General features: G+C 42.2%; 1 protein-coding gene across 2 annotated transcripts in view; it reads left to right on the forward strand.

Moving 5' to 3' along the window:
- Positions 1 to 830: 830 nt before the first annotated feature.
- Positions 831 to 18,647, forward strand: part of RRBP1 (ribosome binding protein 1) — a 114,744-nt gene continuing 96,927 nt past the window's right edge. For both annotated transcript variants that reach the window (XM_027840279.1, XM_027840280.1), the window contains exon 1: positions 831 to 915. The gene's annotated coding sequence lies outside the window, so the exon portion shown is untranslated. The remainder of the gene's footprint in view (positions 916 to 18,647) is intronic.

The raw sequence follows: 18,647 nt of genomic DNA on the forward strand, positions 1-18,647 counted from the left end.
ACAAGGGCTGGCCCAAGAACCCGGGGGGCAGCAGCTCGTATGGGCTGGGGGCGAGGCGAAAAGAAAAGGGCTGGTCCCTGAAGGCCCCCGAACCCGTGCCCTGGCTGAAGCGGCACCCAGGCCTTGGGCTGGGAGAGGGCGGCAGGTCCCGGCAGCCCCGGAGAGCGACGCCTGACGGATGCACTTTCGCTCCCGCCCCTGACCCCCTTCCCCTTCCCCTTCCCCTTCCCCTCCGCGCCTTTGCACCCAGAGCCCTGAGCACAGGGCAGCTCGGTCCCCTCCTGCTTCCCTCCCACCTCGCCTCTCCCTCCTCTCCTCTTCTCGCGGCTCTTCCCCGCTCCCATTGGCCGCCGGGGAAACCCTCCTCTCCGTCCAATAGCCGCGGCCTGCGGCCCATTCGGCTCCAGCTGCCGGCTCTCTGAGTGGCCGGCGGCCGGCGGAGTGGCGGGCCAACGACCAATGGGCGCAGGCCGGCCGATGAATGGCTGGTCCTGGGTGGAGGGGAGGGGGCGGAACGCAGGAGGCGGCGATCCCGGCGGCGGCGGCGGCGGCGGCGGCGGAGGAGGAGGGGGGTGGGGGGGGCAGGGGGCGTTCGCCAGCTCCGAGGCAGAAAGTGCCACGACTCCACACACTCACACACACGCATACACACACACACACACACGCACGCAGCGCCCAGACTGTCGGACGGCAGTGCAGCTGGGGAGCGGGGAAGTCTGGGGAGGCGGCGGCAGGCGTGCAGCGGGCACTGCGGGGCGCTCGAGCGGCAGGCGGAGCTGCCTTCCTTCTCTGGGGCTGAGGCGAGTGGCCGGCGCCGGCTCCTCCTCGTCGGGGCTTCTTCTTTTCCCGTGACCGGCGGCGGCAGCGTTCAGCGGCGGCGGCGCCTCTTCCTAATTCCGGCTTCTCCTAGTGCAGGTAGGAAACTTCGCCCGGGGCTCCATCGCCGCTCCCGCCGCCCGACCCTGGGGGAGCTGCCCCGGCATCTGGGAGGGGCGGGCTGGGCTCCCCAGGCTTCTCGGACCTGACTGGACCGAGCCTCCTTCCTGTTTCCCCCCACCCCCCGGCCCGTCGAGGAGCAGCCATGTCCCTCCTCCCTTGGCTCTGAGGGGGGGGCACTCCGTCTAGGAGCGGCCGTGTCCCCCCCTCACTAGCCTTTGGGGAGGGGGTGCTCCGTCTAGGAGCGGCCGTGCCTCCTCCTCACTAGCTTTTGGGGATGTGGCGCTTCCTCCTCCCTGGGGTATGAGGAGGGGGCTCCCGGGCTAGGCGAGCTGGTGCCCCATCCTCCCAGGCCTTTGGGGAGGGGGCGCCCCGTCTAGGAGCGGCCGTGCCCCCTCCTCACTCGTCTGTGGGGAGGGGACATTCCCTCCTCTCTAGCCTTCAGGAAGGGGGAGCTGAGTTTTCCTCGACGGGGTGGTCTGTTGGCTGTCCCCCAGGAAGGACTTGAGGGAGTGGGCAGGGGGGGCTGCCGGAGTGACACGTCTCCCTCCCAGCCCCTCCTCTCCCCGCCCTTCCGCGGTGGGGCTCGGGATGGACCCCGCGCACGAGAGTTGGGGATCCCCCACCTTCTCCAGCTCCCAGTCTCCCTGACCCCCTTCCTCGGGGGGGGGGGGGAAGATCGAGGGGGGGGGCCGCCGCGGGCCAGGGGCGCGAGGGGCAGGAGCCAATTCCTCCCAGGCTCGGCGGAGAGTGAGACCTTTAAAAAAAAACACGGTCTTGCCGTTCCCCGCGGTGCGGGGCTGAGGGCAGCCCTGGCCGAGGCCCTGCCCCCCCTGCCGCCGTCGGGCCGGCGCCGCTCCTGGGCTCTTAAGTTGGGGAAGAAAAGTTGGCCGCGGCTCGGTCTGGGCGGCCCCCGAGTGGGCCACGTTCACAGCTGGAAGAGGAAAGAGTTAAATTTGGGGAGGCTGTAAAGATGACGTTGCCTGACTCCGGAGTCCTGGGACAGGATGGGGGGTGGGGGTGGAGGGGATGGGATAGGATGAGGTGGGGACTGGGGCGGAAGGAGGGAGGGAGGGACGGGGGCTTTGAATGGGAGGCTCGGCAGGCAACCCGTTAATTCCTATTGCAATTTTCTGAGAGTTGGGGAGCTGGGGGCGGGGCGACTGTAACCGGATCATCCTGTGGGGGGCGGGGGTTCCCTGGAAGCGAAAAAGCAGAGTTGGAAATCACAGCCTTGGTTCCTGATGTGCTGCTTTAAGCTTGCAACTCCCCCCCACCCCCAGTTGCCTGGGGCATCCTGATACTGCTCCCCCTGGTGGCAGGGGTCGCTGCATCATGTGGAGGGAACCCTTTATCTCAAGTCCTCCACCATAGCCCCCTAAGAAAAAAAGTGAGTAAGTGTGTGTTTGTTTGTAGGGATAGCAGAGAAAGTTGGAGATAAGGTTTTGGTTTTTGGTTGAAGCCCAGGAAAGTCAACAAGCATTCAGTAAGTGTTTGTTAAGCATTCACTGTGTGCCAGGAACTGTGCTAATCCCTGGAAAGCCTGTCCTCCTGCCCTAAAACTTTTTAATGCAGTATAAATAAATTATAATATTAGAGTAAAAGTTATGATTTGGGGCAGACATCCCAGTATTAAAGCTTTATGGGACTAGAGATCTCTCTTCAAGCTCCCCCAGCCCTAATCTGGACTCTGATGAATGGGCATCTTTATTTCAGTACCTTAGGCAGACTGTTGGATTCAGGGCATCATTCAATGGAAACAGATACAATAATCCTTGGGTTCAAATACTGGCTCTGCCACTGACCTTGGACAAATCACTATCTTTCTGGACCTCCGTTTTCTAATCTGTACAATAAGGGGGCTGTACTAGGTGTTTTCTGTTGCCCCTTCCAAATCTGCATATGTAACTGCCTAGTTCTGCCTTGGGCCATTTCCCTTTCCTATTCCAGGACTTTAAAGACGGGGAGAGGGGAGATGAATACCTGAACCATAATTAAAACCTCATTGGTCTTATTCTTGAACCATTCTTGACCACATATTCTGGGAAGTAGTTTGCACATTTGGTTAGCACCTTGGACTTGCTGATTCTGACTGCCCCTAAAAGGAGTGTCAGAAGGGATTTCTTCTCTTGTAGAGTATCATACCCAAAATTTGCTCTAAACTTTCCAGTTTGAGGCAGAGCTGTCCCTGATGTTGACTGCTTCACTTAAGATAAGCTGGCACAGAAAAAAAAACCCTGCTGTGACCTTGAGCAAGTAATTTAAACCTCAGTTTCCTCAATTGTAAAATGGAGATGATAATACCTATCCTGCCTGCCTCAGAGTGTTGTTATGCAGATCAGAGACAGTGTATGTGAAAGCTTTGGAAACTCATAAAATACTATGTAATAAAGATAACTTGGAGAAGATCCAAGAAGACTTGTGCAGCTCCTAGGAAGTGAAACTGAATGAATTCTCTTTTGGACCACATCCAGTCACCTTTTCCTTCCTTTACTTTCCAATTTTTGTCTTTATTCCTTTCCTTTGGAAGAGAGGAGAGTAGAAAAAGGGAGCTCCTGAGTTACCTGCCATCCACCCCCCAGCTATATGTGAGCACATAGACCAGCCAGAAGTCTGGAGAATTTCTTGGGTCTGGGGCCATCTTCCTCCCCCTCTCCCCCTGCTTTGAAACTTTGAGTCAGGCCTAGACTTATATCTCAAACTCTGCAATAAGTTTCAGCAATCTTCAAAGTTGCAGATGTACCTGCAGGCTGCAAACTATAGCAAGGGACTTTAGAGATGAAGATTTAAGATCTTTAAATTGTACAAAAGGCAGTGTAGTGAATAGAAAGCTGACCTCAGAATTAGGAAGACTTGGATTGAGTTCTACTTCTGACACGTATATTGGCTAAGTGGCCCTGGACAGGTTACTCTCAGTGTCCCAGGCCACTCAAAAATTGTGCTGTGCCAGTCTGTATTGGTAGAAGAAGCTCTCCCAATGAGAGTTCCCTAAAGGGAAGAGATTGAAAATCTGGTCCAAGCACACACAACGTACTGAAAGTATGTTTGTGTCTCAGAACTTCCTGGCTTTCCCTCCCTTTCCATAGGTTTGCTTAAACTTTGGCCCCATGCCTACTCCAAGAAAGATGATACCAGGTTGCGCAGAAGATAGGCTTTCTGTGTGTCCGTGTCTGTGTTGGCAGGGAGGGGAGTGGGTTCAGGGCTGTCTCCTAGTAACTGCAAGGATTCTTTGCAAGTCTCTATATTTGAGCCAGTTTCTTCTCCATAGTTGGGACTGATGATCTGAAATTTTATAAACAAAATGAGCAGTTGGAGTGACAAGTATCATGCTAAGATTGTTTTAAGGGGAGAGGAGTCTTGTTTTAAGTAAATCTTAAGCATTAAGTCACATTTGAACAATTACCTCTTTTTAAATGAGCCATGTCTGGACAGCCTGCAATAATTATAAAATTAAACTTAAATTGTTGAATGTAAGTTACCTAGTTGGAATATTGATTTATTCTGCCTAATGAGATGACTTTAAATTTTTTCAGGACCCTGAATAATTCTTTTTAACTTTTATCTAAATCAGCCGTTCTCAAACTTTTTTGTCTTAGGACCTCTTTTATGTTCTTCAAAATTATTGAGGACCTTCTCCCCTTCAAGAGTTTTTGTTTATGTGGGTTATATCTCTTAGTATTTATGATATTAGAAATGAAAATATCTTATCATTAGGAAAATAATTTTTACATTCAAAACTCCCTTCAGGTCTTAGGGACATCCAAGACCCTAGACCACACTTTGAGATTTGAAACATTTAGGCTAAAATGATCAGGACATGGTGATTCCAAGACTACAAAATATTTCTATCAAGATACTTCTTTAACAGCTAGTGATAGAATGAATACAGCACCTGGCCATTGTCAGGAAGACCTGAGTTCAGTTTGGCCTCAAATTACTTAATCTCTGTCTTCCTCAGTTTCTTCCAACTGTAAAAAATGGGAATAATAATAGCTCCTAAATATTTGTAAAAAGCATTTAGTACAATGACTGACACATAGTAGGCGCTATATAAATGCTTACTCCTTCCCTTCTTTCCCAGGTCAGAATTATAATTCAGAATTCAATCAGTATCATTCAGAATAGAATCCTTTAGGGTGTCCAGTTACTTTGCTTTCTTTTTGAAAAACCTTCTGTTTGAAAGTAGCCCTATTAGTGTAACTAAACAGTTTATTTGTCAGTTGGACATGTCAGCCTAATTGTTAATATGCAGTTTCACTTGTTTTGAGACAGGCTGATAGTCTTACCTGTTTTTGCAAAGGCCCTGAGCATAAATCAGTCAGCTAGAATTTATTAAACTCCTACTACGTGCCAGACACTAATCAAAGTGCTTGGGATGCAGATTTTTAAATAGGAAGCAAACCAGGCAAGCATAGTGAAAAGCAAAGGGTGATGTAAGAGTCTGATTTTTGGATAGCTTATTCTTTTTTCTTTTCTTTTTTTTTTTTTTTTTACTAGTTCTGTGATTTTATTGGTATAAGGAATTCCTTATGAAGAAGCTCCTTCCGCTAATGCAGAACAATACTTATACCACAATTTTATAGTCTTAGAGCCTGGGTACTGGCAGGTTAGGTTATTTGGCTGGGGTCATGAAGCCACTATGTGTTACATGTGGGACTTGAACTCAGGTCTTCTACTTCTTGATTAAAGCATAGTGACTCTTCTCTCATTATAAATTTCAGATCTCTGGACAGAGTTTTCTTGACAGTTTTGGAGTAAAGCATTACTGCCTTAAAAAGAAAAAAAATGGTATTTTAAAAATAAAACAGTATTTTATTAATTACCTGTGTAGTGCCACTGTGGCAGTGCAGATTAGTGGAAAGAATGCTGCTGGATTTGGATTTTGGAAAACTGGTGCTAGTACCATCTCACACACTCACTAGCAGTGTGAATCTGGGCCAATCATTTAACCTTTCTGAGCCTCAGTTTCCTAATCTGTAAAGTGAAAGTAATAACTGTAGAACTTAAATCACTGGTGGTTAAAAACATCAAATGAGATAATGCATGTAAGGTACCTTTGCAAAACTTAAAATCATTCTATAAATGTCAGTTATTGTTACCTATTGGCCTCAGTTTCCTCCTCTGTGAAAAGTGGAGGTTAGAATACGTGTTTTATAAGTCCCCTCTACCTGTCTGTGGAGATACATTTGTGCTGATGGTGTGAATATAGGCAGGTCATTTAATCTCTTGAATTTGTTTCCACCTCAGAACACAAGGGAGTAAATGTAAGTGTACTAGCTACTTCACTGGGTACTTGTGAAATGTTTGCCATCATATATATATAAATACTTCAGCTCTTGAAGGACAACGCTTGAAGAATCTGTTGATTTCATCCACATGGATACTCCTCCAGAGATGCAGGTCACAGCCCCTCATCTTATTGATATGTTGAAGCCCAAAGGACTCATCACCTGGTGGCAGTGGGCTCCAGGCTTAACCGGGCTGGTTCTCAGACAACACACAGTCAGTCCACATCCTGCTTATGAAACATTTTCAGCTCCATCAGACTTGGCAAAGCTTCTGTTCTTCTGTCCTAGACCACCCCACCGTCGCCTTTGCTCCATGATGTTCCCCGGCACTACTATGCCTGGAATGTGCCACTTCCTCACCTCCACCTCATACAGTCCCTCTCTTTCTTTAACACAGAGCTCACATACTGTTTTCCGCATCAGCCCTTTCCTGATCCCCCCAAATGTTAGTGTCCTCCCTCTCTATCTAACTGCTTTCTAATGGTATTTAATGGCTTTGTATATATTTGTCTTCATTCACTTATTATTTGTGCTGTATATTTTTTCACATGTTCTTGTTTCTCCCATTAGAATGTAAGCCTTTTGTAAGTAGTGATTGTTTCATTCTTTCTGCTTCTATCAGTGCCAAACATAATACCTGACACGTAATAGGTGCTTAATAAATATTGGTTCATTGATTGGTGAGGACCTTAGAAGCTTTAGAAATGTGAGTTATTACCATTCTAGGGGTTTACGAGTTAAAAGAAACACCACTGACATGGATCAACATAGAAGACATAAAGATGAAGAATAAATACAGATAATAAACAGCTGACATGTGGCTTGTGCAGAATATAAATGTCCAGCAAATATTTATCTGGTGTCCAGCTCTGTGCAAGGCACTGTAAGGAATACAACAAAGAATGTTTACTGACTTTGTGGATGACAGAAAGCAGGGAGGGAAGGCTAGCACACTGGCTGACAGTCAAGATTCAGAAAGATCTTGATAAGCTAACACTGAGCTGAATCTAATGAGATGAAATTTAATAGGGATAAATGTAAAGTCTTAGACTTGCACCTGTGAAGTTGATTTTTTAAAATCCAAGATGGGGAAGACCTAGACAGCAATCCGTTTGTAAAAGATCTGGCATTATTAGTGAACTGCAAGCTCAGTATGAGTCAATAGCCAAGAAAACCAAAGCAGTTTTGGACCACATTATGACAAACATCCTGTCCAGGTGATAGTCTTGTTGAACCTCTCCCCCACCATGCCAACATCTGGAGTAACTTGGGTTCAGTTCTCAGCACCTGTGTTTAATAAAGGACTTTTCACTCAAGCAACAAGCATTTGTTAAGCACTTACTGTGTACCAAGTACTGTACTAAGTGCTGGGAATAAAAAAAAAAGGTTAAAAATAATACCTTCTCTCTAGGAGCTAATCTAATGGGGAAATAACATCTGCATAAATATGTATATACCAGATACCTACCGAGCAGAAGGAAGGAGTCCTTGGGAAAGTACTAGCAGCTGCAAAAATTAGAGCAGGCCTCCTTAGAAGGTGGCATTTGAACCGAGTCTTGAAGGACTGTTAAGAGGCACAGGTGAAGAGGGCAAGCATTCCAGGTGTGGGGGTCAGACAGGTTAAAGGCAGAGAGAAGGGAGGTGGCATGTCTTGTATAGGAACAATAAGTAGCTCAGGATGTCTTCATCATAAAGCATGTGGAAGGGAACAGTTATTATTTATAAGTTCACCCTGTCCCCTAGAAGGTACACAGCACATTTTCTAAGACCATAAAACATTGAATCACATTGTTGTCAAGAAAAAAGGATTTTTTTTAATTATAAGGAAATAAAATAATAAAATGTTCATTTCATTGTTAATGTCTATTGTTATGTTTTATAATATACATATTAATACAGTATTACATGCATGTAATTTATAAACATAGTATTATTAAATTTATTGTATTTATTATTTAGCTTTTGCTTCTAGGGCACAATAAAAAAGTTTGAAGATCCCTGATTTACATAACTCATCATGGAAGAAACTTGATGGTTGATGGAGAATGTCCAGATACAGGGTTGGGGAAGGCAACCAGGATGGTGAAGGCCTTGAAAGCTTGGCAATATGAGGCTCTGTTGAATGAACTGGTGATGTTTTGCCTGGAGATGAAAAGATTTGACACAGGGGGTTTTAGCTCTCGTCGTGTATTTGAAAGCTATTATCTTGGCTCAACCACAGAGGACATAATCAGGAGCACAAGGTTCAAGTTGGCAAGAAGCAAATTCCAGGCACGATATAACAAAAAACTTGTTAACTTGAGCAAGATAGTGAAATGATTAGACCTGAATTTTAGGAAGATGATTTTGGCAGCTGGAGCTACTGTGAAGGAGGATGGATTAGAGAGGGGGGCAGACTGGAATCAGGGAGACCAATTAGGGAGCTATTGCAATCTCAGATGAGAATTGATAAGAGCTTAAACCATGGTGCTATCTATGCAAGTGGAGAAGAGAAGGGGATAGAGGAGAAGAGATGTAGAGGAAGAATTGATAAGACTTGGTCTCTGATTGGAAATGGGGACTAAGGAAAAAGGAAGATACTCGAAATGTGAACCTCAGTGACTTTAAGGAAGGTGGTGTCCCCATCACAGGGAAGTTTGGAGACAGTGAGTTGGAGGAAGTTAATGAGTTCTGTTTTGGACATACTGTGATGCCTGTGGGAACATCCAGTTGGAGGTGTCCAGCAGGCAGTTTATGGAATTTCCTCAGGGTTGGATATCAGGGTTCAGGAGTCATTTACTTAGATGCTGTAATAGAGTTAGTGGGTTTTCTGTCACTGGAGGTCTTCAAGCAATGGCTCTATGGCCATTTGTAGTTACATTGTGGAGGGCATTCTTCTTCAAGTATGAGTTAGGCTAAAATCTAGCCTTAATAAAAGGATTTGTTCTGTGAAGTTTGGATTCAGTCAAAGGATCACACTTGAGGACCTATAAGACCACATGTGGCCTTGAGGCCACAAGTTCCCCACCCCTGGGCTAGATCATGTCTGAGATCCTTTCCCAACACTGTGTGCTATGAATCTCTAACTAAGTAAGACATAGATGAACAGGGTATATAGGATGCCTACACAAATACTTAGAATATGAAGTAGGGTGTGAATGTACAATAAGGAGGGAGAAATTTATCTCTGGGATAAAGAGGAGGGTGGCAGAAATTGAAGACAGCTTGATGAAGATGATATTTATGCTAGTTCTCGCAGGATGGGTAAAAAGAACCGGACAGATCCTGACTCTCTCCTGTATTCCAATGAGGAGGGCATTCCAGAGGGATCATTTGGAGCAAAGGTGTGGAGGAAGAGAAGCACAGGGCAAGGTCAGGGATTAAGTGGTAGGTCTGTTTGGTGGGAGAGGAGAATACTCAAATGGGAGAGCATACCCAAAGAGAGGTAGTAGAAGATGAACCTGGAAAGGTAGTTTCAGAATATTGTGGAGAGGTTTTTACTGAAATGATGGAGTTTGGATTTCATCGTAGTATCTAGAACTAAAAGAGACCTCAGAGGCCATCTAGGCCAACCCTCTCAATTTGTAGATGAGGAAACTAAGGATTTGAGAAGTTGTGATGGGTCAGATAAGTAGTAAGTGGTAGAATTTATTAGAAAATAAGGAATTATTTAAAGTTTTATGTGGGCAAGATGATGAAGGGTAATTACAGGGCTAGAGTTGTGCTTTAAGAAGTTTAATCCAGTTGTATGGTAGCACAGATGAATGGGGAGGTGGAGGATTGAGATGGAAGGCAGGGAGATGTAGGAGGCTATTGAAGTAAGAGGTGATGAGGGCCTGAAATATGGTGGTGGGCAGTAGGAATGGAAAGAAAGCTGTGGATTCTGAAGATACTGAAGGTAAAATCAGTGGGGCTTTATTAGATGAATCGAATGTGTGGGGTTGGAGGAGAAGGAGGAAACAGGTCAGTACTCTTTCCCCTATACCATGTTGCTTCTCATCATCTGTATATTCTACAGTGTGGTTAGCTGTGATCTGACTTATTTGTATGTGGAAGGAGCCACACTTGGCTTGACACCAATGCTGAGGGGAGCCTCAACCTAAGGGAAATGGAAGAGAAGAGGCTCGCATTATTATTATTCACTTGCCTGCAAAGGGATTGTCCCTCATAATTTGCTTATGCAGTGGTGTTTATCAGGTACCCACCATGTGTAAAGCCTTGCTGTGTGTGCTTGGGGTAGAAAAATAGACAAAAGATTTTGATGCTGTGTGTGAATGAGTTTGGCTTTGCTTTTCTACTTATTACTGTCTACCTGTCTCATGTCCAATTAGGTGAAGGACTCCCATGGAATCTGAAAGAAAAATGGGAAAAAGCAGGGATGTGGAGTCAGAAAATCAGAGTTGTAGGTTCAGCTCTGCCGGTTCTTAACAATATAGGCAAATCACTGTTTCAGCTTCTATTTCTTGGCCCGTTAATTGGGGATAATCTTCCAGACTTTATAGCTCACAAGCTGCTTTTAGAAGGCTGTTTTGAAGTAATGCATGTGAAGGTGCTTTGTTAATTATAAAGCATTTTATAAGCCTAGATTCTTTACTATATGTGTTGTTTTTCAAGTATACATTGAATACTCCAGTATTCTAGAATGGGTACATTAACCCAATTTAAGTCTGCTTTTAAAAAAATTAAATGATATATTAAAAACAATATTGAATATCAGTATATATTTTATATGCATAAAATTTTAATGCATAATTGTTTGATTATCACCGTACCAATGTGTTTTCAGAGCTTGCTATCCAAACTACCTCATCAAAATTAGGCAATTAATAGACAATCTTAGTTCTTAGTATGATCTTTTTAAAGCCTTTAAAAGTGTTGAAAATCCTGTTGTAGTTTTAGAGTAACAGAGATCTTTGGTGACATTGGGAAAGAAACATAAATGTAAATTTAAATAAAATTTAAATAGATTAAAGAGCTTTTGAACAAAGTAGTAGTTTGTGGGAAAGAGAGTAGGCATGTGTATATCATAGATAAAGAGCATGTGCAAATTTCCTTTCCTTTTTTCTTCATTGTAATTTTCTTTTTACTTAATGAGGACTTTAGTGTGAAGGCCAAATATCACCCTATACAAAGAAGTTGAGGAAAAATATGTCAAAAAGGTGTGTTGAGGCAAGGTCCTGTCTAGTTCAGTGGTGTCACAGTCAAATAGAAACCTTGGATTTGCCACCTGGTCTATTGAGTAAGGACTCCACAACCAGTGGATTACAATGTAGATGTCAGGGCCCTGACCTCCCTTTTCTTTGCTGGAGGGTAGCCAACACAACTCATCTGTCTCCCATCATAGTAGTACTTTATAAGAACTCCTTTTAATGCATAATCACCATGCAGGTCACTCCCTTTACGTGACTACCATCATTTTTTGTTTGTCCATTCATTCTTCCTCTTAATATGAGTATGATGTATGTTCTTTTCTTTTGGTTTTGCTTTTTTTTTTCCATTTTGTATTATTTTATGAAGGTCTTTCCAGATTTCTTTGTATTCCTTAAGAACTCCTACTACTCCTAGCTTACCTTTATAGTCTTTTGCAGTTACAAAGTATACTTTGCCATTTGATTCTTACAACTTTTTGAAGCAGACAATTCAGTATTTCAAGGCTTAGTGAGTTCATTTATCTGAGTACCTTTTCCACTAATGCAGATTGTAACATACCTTTGCCTTTAAGTAGTGTTTTTGTAACTGGTGATCCTTCCCAAGTTATTCAGAGGCCAACCTTCTGGTGATGATAATTTGAGACTGTAGGATTTAGAGCTTGAAGGGACCTTAGAAATTAAGCTAATGACTTGCTCCAAATCACATGTATAGATAAATAGCTGAGGTCTTTTGACTCCAAGACTAGTGTCCTTTCCACTATATTATAATGTCTTTAATCTTAAGACTTTGGGAAATAAAAAGTAGATCCTAGAATCAGAGTTTAGAGCAGGCATGGACCCTAGCATTTATCTTGTCCAACTCCCTCATTTTGGGGATAAAATGGTTGAGAATTATTGGTAGTGTTTAGTAATTCATTTTGTATATATTTCTGACATCTTGAAATATAAATGCACAATTCTGTTAAATCAAATATTTCCATCCCCTCTTCTCCATTGCCATGAATTTTAAATAGCCATTATTGAGCACACATTTATTTTAGCGAAACATGTTTTTGATTCCTGGTAGTACTGGATATTTTAAATTAAAAAATGTAAAGCAAAAAAATCATTAAAACACGACATTCATAACTGGAAAAAATTTCACTTTGTAGAAATCAATGAAAAGTCTCCCAGAGGTGGGTTTGTTTTTTTTTTTTTGTAATTGTTTTACTTTTTGAGGTAGGTGGCAGAGCTTTACAAAGGTCCTTTATACTAAGCTGCCAAACACCTCACATTTTCTATCAAAGGATTCCTTTGAATTTTGAGTGTGATGAAAAGGTCAGTGATAAAAGCAGTTCAGAGTTGACAAGGTCACATGATCAGAGTGAAGGTAAGTTATTAAGATACTTTGCTAATTCTCCTTCTCATCCAACTTCTTATTAAGTCTTCTGATAAAGTCTTGGCCTAAGTCAAGAGTCTTAGGTACTTTCTGGACACAGAGTTATTGCCTCTCTTTATGTGGGGCTAAAAAGAATAATGCACGTGAAAGCATTTTTGTCAAAAGGAGACATTGGGGAGGCTGTAATACTTGTTTCTCTTTAACAGATACTACAGGCTTTATCAATACTGACTAGCCTAGCTCCATGTAATAGGATTTTCCTTTGCCTTATGGTATGTGCTGATAATAACTGATTTGAAGTAATTAGAGTAAATCTTGATAATTCATAAATAAACTAATTGATGCTTAAGTTCTGTTTAGGAAGAAACAGTTTTGTCAGTGGGATTTACTTGTCAAAGAGTTTTTGAGAAGAGCCAAATTAAATAGGATATATAAATCTGGTCTTTAAGGACCAATTCCATGTTTTCTCTTGACCATAAATTTGGGTAGAAAACCAACAGCTTGTGGTCAGATATGGGAAAAATTTAATAAAGTGCACTCACAAGTGATTCTCTTCTTCACTAGAAATCCTTAAAAAAAAATCTGCCAGTTTTTCCCCCAAAACTAGTTGATTTCAACTCCTCACTCTCACCTCATGTATCTACCCCATTGCCAGATATTGTCGTTTCTACCTGTATAATATCTCTGTACGCACCCCCTTATTTCTATTTACATAGTCACCATCCTTGTTGGAGCCTTTCTCCACCTCTTGCTTGGACTATTATGATAGCTTCTTAAATGGTTTCCCTACCTCAATTCTCTTGCCTCTCCAATACGTCTTCCCATACACCTGACAGTGATTTTCCTAAAAATATAGGACCTGACCATGTCATTACTCTACTCAGTAAACTCCAGTGGCTTCCTGTTACCTCTTGAATCAAATATAAAAAGTTTTGTGTCTGAAATTTAAAGCTCTTTAAAACCTGGCCCTTCCTACTTTAACAGTCTTCTGACACTTGACTTCCCTTCCACAGTGTCATCCAGCTGTAATAGCCCTTCCCATACTGTACTCCAGCGCCTGTTTCTGCTTTCATACTGACTGCCTACCATGACTGGAATGCTCTTCTCCTTCATTTCCATCTCTTAGTTTCTTTGGCTTCCTGCAAATATCAACCCAAATCCCATCTTTTGCAGAAGGTCTTTTTGGTCCTCCCAGTTGCTAGTTCTTTCCCTCTGATATTAGTTCCATCAGTTCTCTATGTACCTTGTAAGTGCCTAATTAGAATGTGAGCTCCTTGAGAACAGAGACTGTTCTTACCTTTTTATGCTAAGTGCCTGCACTTTGCCAGTGTCCGGCATATTTATTGTTCATTTGTGTGCAACTCTTTTGACCCCATTTAAAGTTTTCTTGGCAAAGATATTGGAGTGGTTTTGCCATTTCTTTCTCCAGCTCATTTTACAGATTAGGAAACAGAGGTAAATGGGATTAAGTGACTTGCCCAGGATCACACAGCTAGTAAGTATCTGAGACCGGATTTGAATTCCTGATTTCAGGTCCAGTGCTCTATACATTGTACCACCTAGCTACCCTGCCTGGCATATAGCAAGCTCTTAATTAAGGCTTTTTGATTGACTGATTTATTTCTTACACTCAGCCTTGCCAACTTGTTTTTTCCACCTTAATAAATATCTACCTTCACTTTGGAATATCATACCTACAGTTGAAAGTTTGAGATTCATAATGAGACTTCTGAGTGTCTTGAATCACTAGGCTTGTCTTAAACCATGCTTATCACCTCTGTTTTTAGATTTGTAGTTCTCTCTTTTAGGTTATGAGACCATTCGAATACAGGTAAGAAGTTTTCAGCTTTGTCTTGCTTAAGTATTGATGTTGAAGAATAAAAGTTCCTGATTAGTTGAAGCTAGTACCTGGAAAATAAGGAAACTTGCAAGTGTTCATATTGTAAGATACTGATAGTTTTCTTTTGGATCCTTTTGTAGCTGGTCAAACTGGATTATCTTAAGTGGGTATATTCTCTACTTCCTTGTTCATTTCCCTGAAATTTCTTTTTTTTTTTTTTTTCAGGGTGAGTCATTATTGTGATTTAAGTATGACAGCATGCTTTAGTGGAAAGAGCCTCAGTCAGGAAATGAGGGTTTGAATTCTGGCAACCATATACAACTTGCTATATGACCATAAACAGGCCACTTAACCTCTTCATTTTGTCATCTATCAACTGCAAATAATACTTATACTGTCTATGCACATTGCATGGTTCTGTTGAGGAAAATGTTTTACAAATAAAAAGATGTGAATAAATTAAAAAGCCTTTATTAAGCACTTACTATATGCCAACCATTGTGCTAAGAGCTAGGGATATAAATAAAACGATCAGACAGTTTTTGCTCTCAAGAACCTCACATTCTAATTGGGAGTCAAGATATAAGAGAGTTCTGGTGTAAGTTGGATGGAAATGTCCAGAAGTCCTAAGGGTGGTGCAGATGAGCTGGTAGAAGGTTAGATGACAGTGCTGAGATGATCTCATTTATGTTCCAGTGGCAGGTCAAGTGACAAAGGGTAGAAGTTCATCATTTCACTGGAATAATTGTCGTTGGTGACTCCATGCTTATCTAAGTGGTGTAAGAGCATTGTATGTTGGGAGGTGGTAGAATGAGCTGAAGGGAACCATCTACCATCCTTGGGAAGGGAGGAGTGAGTTTGAGGGTTTGGGGATTCTGAGTTCTGTCCCAAAGGGATGTAAATGGAAGAAGGGGAAATCAGTGTTGAGCCATGAAGGTTGGCAGAAGGTCTGCCATGATGTCTGGCATGCTGTCCACAGGATTCTTCAGGGGAGGGGAGGAAAATGAGTGAAAAGAACAGCTCCCCATCCTGCTTTCCATTGTTTTTAGGGAAGATTTATAGGTTAGGCCAGAGAAACTGCATTCAAGCTGGGGCAGAGGAGGCTGGAAAGAGATCTAGTACTTCCTTTGTTTATTGTCATTCGTTACAGCCTCATTATGCATTATGGTACTTCCAGCAAACCCTTATGGTCTATTAATCTGTTTTAAAACTATTGGGATACAAATTTTCATCCAGCTTTGGTTGCTTCTTTAGCAAAATTAAACTAAAAAAAATAAAGGAAGGGGCCTTTTGCTTTATACTCTTTTACATGGTGTAGACTTGTGTGACTGGCTTAGACCATCATCTCTCCTCATTATTATGTAGCAATATAATATCTTTCAGTAGAATGATTCAGGGAGTTCATCCTTTTAACAAATAATTAAAGAATTTCTACTCTGTGTAAGATACTGTGCTAGGTAATAATAACTAAAGCTATCATTTATATAGCACCTTAAGGTTTGCAAAGTGCCTTTATGCATTTTATCCTCACAACACTCCTTCGAGCTAGGTGCTGTTGTTATTATTATTATTATTTTTTTTTTTTGGTATGAGGCAATCAGGGTTAAGTGACTTGCCCAGGGTCACACAGCTAGTAAGTGTCAAGTGTCTGAGGCCAGATTTGAACTCAGGTCCTCCTGACTCCAGGTCCAGTGCTCTATCCACTGCATCACCTAGCTGCCCTTTCCAGGTGCTATTATTATCTGCATTTTACAGACTAGTAAACGTAGTCTGAGAGAGTTTAAGTGGTTTGCCCGTTGTTCTCACAAGTGTCTGAGAAAGGATTTGAACTCAGGTCTTCCTGACTCAAGTCCAACTCTCTGTTCACTACCCCACCTAACTTTCTAGACTAACATGGGGCTGAGGTGGGGGTGTTGTGCTAAAATGATTATGTAAAAATCTTCTTCTCAAAGGGAGATTAAGAATACTCTTCCTAGCTAAGGCACTCATGGACAGGTTATTTGATATTTCTTGCCTACTTTATCCGTGAAAATAGCAATAATGATTCATGACCCTAATTTCCAGGGGATGTTATTTAGATTATTGGAAATATAATGACTCTGGAACATTTTTAGTTACTTCAGAAGACCCACTCTATTATAGTAAGCATTTTAAGGTACTCTGATAGATGATGGGAATACAAAAAGGAAAACTAGGCCCTGGCCTCAGAGCTTTTAATCTAGTGGAAATGTGGGTGGAATTTTATAACTTGTAAACAGGTAAATATACACACAAAGATCTGAGTAAAGAGAGAACACTAATAGCTAAGGGTGTCAGGAAAGGCTTTCTATAGAAGATGGCACATAAGCCGAGCTTTGACAGAAACTGTAGTTTCTAAGAGGAGGGGGTGTTTTCCAGGCTTGTGCGAGGGAGGCTAGAGTTCAGCTAGTCAGGTTGTTCGGGATGAGAGGAACAGATCCTGAAAGGCTTCCACATAGTAAGCTGAAGAGCTTGTATTTTATCCTAGTGAAGGTAGGGGGACCCTTGGGGCTTCTTGAGTAGGGGAGTGACAAGACTTGTACTTTGCGAAGATTTAGTCTACTTGCTGTGTATAGGATGGATGGGAGAGAGAAGAGCTTTCAAGACAGGAGTCCAATTAGGAGCTTCTTCCGATAAATACTTCAGGTGATAGGTGATGAGAGCCTGAACTCTGGTGCTGTGGATCCCTCAAAGCCCAAGAGTTCAAATAATCTTTTATACTAAAATTGTATTCTGATTTCTCCCCCTCCCTCCTCTAGGCAGTTTGAAAACAGTTCAGAGGATAAAACCAAATAAAAGCTGGGGAAAGAAAGTTAAAAGGAAACCAACAACCTTGAGGCTTCCCCTGAGTACCTCACCAGACTCTTGAGAGCTACTTTTATATTCCTTGCTGAGAGGGCCCACAGATCAGGATCCCCAGATCAATTCACCTGGAGGCAAAATTAACCCTATGTGCCCCAGGTTAGCACTGCAACTTCTTGCATCCGAGGTCCAGAGCTGGATGTGGGACAGTAGCTCCTCAGTTTCATCAGTGTCTTGGCCCACAGAATGTTCAAGTGGAGAGAAAGGAACATATTTGAGAAATGCAGCAGTGGTAGAATGGATAATACTTGTCAACTGATGAGATGTTATAGACTAAAGAGAGAGGGAATTGTAGCCTGAGATTTTCAAGTATGGACTTGTAAGAACATTACTATTGAAAAGTTTCAGTTATTTGAAATATTGAAATAAATAATTTCTGTTTATACTTTATTTCCCTGAATCTAAAATGATCCGGGAAATGCAATTATGGATTCATAAAAGAATGTCTCTGTTTATAGTGTTTTAATACTTGTTTAAAATGGGAAGTAGAATTGTTCCTTTAATGTAGGAAGATTTACTGTGTTTCCATTCTAATTTTTAAATAAAAGAAAAAGTCATTTTTAGTCATCTTTAGTCATTTTTTTCTCTTTATTTCTCTTCAGGAAAAGCCACAGATCATGACTTTGGAGATAACAGTTTCCTTAGTCTCTGTTCTCCCAAGATTCAACAACTATTTTTGGATTTTAATAAAGGGCCTTTCTGTTTATTTTCATGACATTCTTCTAGTAACATCAGGGTTTGACTAAGAAACAGTTGGAACTTGTGGCCAAATATTCTTTGATCCCAGCTGTCACTTCTTGGAGTATCCCAAATTTGCTCTATTAGAAAACAGCCAGTGATGAGAACTGGCCCCATGATGCCAACTTAAGCTCCCTCTTCACATAACTTCTTCTATACATATGGCTCTATGCTTTTCATTTCCTCTCTAAAGTAGAAATTTGGGTTTCCTGGGGGAAGGGATTGGAGATGGTTTTTTGAATATAAGGACCCCAGGATTCCAGTAAGCTCTTGCTGGATGGAGCTATTGTATTTTATCTTTATTTCCCTAATTTTTAACTTGTGTGTGGGGTCTTACATACTAGGCACTTTGTAAATATTTTTTTGAATTTGAATTGAATTAACTTAATTTCTTAAGTTATCATCTTAAATGATCCATAAAAAATTTCTTTTAGCACTTTCATTTTTCCACTCATCCC

This window comes from Vombatus ursinus, unplaced genomic scaffold (genome assembly GCF_900497805.2).
Source record: "Vombatus ursinus unplaced genomic scaffold, bare-nosed wombat genome assembly UNPS02014841.1, whole genome shotgun sequence".
NCBI classification, from domain to species: domain Eukaryota; kingdom Metazoa; phylum Chordata; class Mammalia; order Diprotodontia; family Vombatidae; genus Vombatus; species Vombatus ursinus.